This window comes from Etheostoma spectabile, chromosome 23 (assembly GCF_008692095.1).
Source record: "Etheostoma spectabile isolate EspeVRDwgs_2016 chromosome 23, UIUC_Espe_1.0, whole genome shotgun sequence".
Classification (NCBI taxonomy): Eukaryota; Metazoa; Chordata; class Actinopteri; order Perciformes; family Percidae; genus Etheostoma; species Etheostoma spectabile.
This window is the reverse complement of record NC_045755.1, coordinates 13,923,538-13,925,851: the sequence shown is the minus strand read 5'-3', so window position 1 is coordinate 13,925,851 and position 2,314 is coordinate 13,923,538.

Sequence of the window (2,314 nt, the reverse complement as noted above, 5' to 3'; positions counted from 1 at the left end):
GAGACGTGTTCACAATCTGTAGAAGATCAGAAGCCAAACAAGTTGAAACAGAGGGAACATATCTACATAGGTGGACCACTGGGTAGGACCTGTGAAGTTCAAGGGTGGTAGAATAAACTCATGAAGTGTTTTTGGTACAGGAAATTGTGTTGTTTTGAAAGGCACTGATGAAGAACCTTTTCTCTAGTTTCAGTACCGTATGGTTTAGAACTTGTTAGTCTTATGGTAGGCTCGGATTGCCAGACCTATCTTCACAGCACTGTGGGGTAAGGTCTTATTACATCACAAATATATTCTAGTATAGGAGACTGTATATACGCTCTGGATTGTTTCCATTTCTTTAAACCAATCACAATCATTGTGGGCGGCGCTATGCTCAGGACGCAGCAAGGGTGGCTCTGCTAAATGGTCTGGGAAAGGAACTTGTTTTGATGGAACATTCGCACCCCACAAAATAAAAACATCTCATACAATAATAACTGAAGTTATCTGTTCACATTTAGTAATACAGTAACATGATCCTTTTAAATAAGCTGGATACAGGAATGAAAGTATGATCCTCTTACCAGTGTATTGCCGTGTGTCCTTCGTCCACACCAACCCACGCCGATCGGCTCCGAAGAATCCCAGTTAGATAGTAAATACTGTAAACACATTCTTTGTAAATCTTAATAAACATTCCCCGGTAAAAACATGCCTATTTGCCAATGGCTGTCTGCACTTAATTAAATGTGTCATTACCAGCGGTCCTTGCATTGGTCGCAAGTGGACTTAGCTAAGTAGTGTGACTCCAGTTCAATTTTATAAAGTTGAGTGAAATATTTTATAAAAGAGTACACTTTATTTTACTGTTAAGAGATGACAATACAACTCATGTTCTGTATATGTAGACCACTGCCTTATCCAATGATTTGTTTTGTATTTTTTTATCTCTCTTTTCTCAATTTCGTGTCACATACTAATGTATCCATGCTGACAGATTATATGGGCTCACAGTGCAGCAGGTACACATAACCCATGGGCATCCATTACACAGTACTGCAGCACAATGAAAAGGGAGGGGAAGGGTGCATCAGACAGGGAGGCAGAGAGAGTGACAAAGCTGTGAAAGAGACAACATGAAAATAGGAAAGCAAAAGAGATAAATTGCTAAATGATGTAGGAAAGAAGCAAAAAAGAATTGTTGGGAGGAGAGGGAGAGAGATTTGAGATTTGAGAGATGTCTGTGAAACACCTTTCCAACTCCCAGCAGAGGCTGTGCAGTAAGATTGTATTACCTGAGAGGGGCAGCAGAGATGCAGCTTTCCTATGACTACTTTCCATGCCCCACATTTACATAGACCAACAAAGACCAACTATCCCTTTCTCTCTCTCAAACACACTCACGGACACACAACATCACAACATGAGTGTTTCTTCCTTTCCCTTTCTTACCTTTTTAAAATTTGTCCAACAAAAAGAAAAAAGGGAATGTGGAGACTGTGCTTTACAATTGGTGCAGATGCCTCTCTCTTCTCGAGTCAAACACGCAACAAGCAGACAAGTACCACTCCTGAGAGCCAGCTTCCTCGACCACCTCCATTTTCAGTTATCTCAGTCTTTAATAGGCTGTGTTGAACTAGCAGGTGATCTGCACTGACAGTGTGAAGGCACAGCTTGTAGCAAAGGCTAATTGGTGCGGACTGACTTCAGAGAGAGTGTAGTCACTCAGTGGTTGAGTGGGTGGGGGAGGTGGCGAGGCCAGAGAGCATGTTAGGACATAGAGTGGAAGTATCATACAGTGTGGAAGAGGGGGTTTCTTTCGCTTCCTCCCAGGCCTTTTTTATCATTATCAAGGGCATCCTGATGGTTCAGCGCACAAACTGAGACATGTACTTGTTACATTTGAACATTGAATATGGCTCCTGGCCTTTCTTGTATGTGATCTTTATTCACAGATGGCATGTTACACAACAACCAAAGTGATTGTCTCTATTTTCCAAGTGTAGTCTTTTTTATTAGGATAAAGAACTCTGTATGCAGTAAAAGGACACCATCAAACAAAAATAAGTTATTCCCCAGCACACCAGCTAGATAAAATTACAGATGACCTGCTGTGTAGCATTAAGTGTGCATACTTAATCTGCAGTACGTACAGCCATTCACACGGAAATATAAATACAGATGTGTACTAGTGGTAGTATGCTTGACATTTGGCTGAAATGTCTCTGATGCTGACACAGCCAATGCCAGGGAGGAGTGATGCCCCAGGCAGGACTCAGTGTTCACTCTGACTCATCAGCATGTGTACACACACACACACACACACACACAC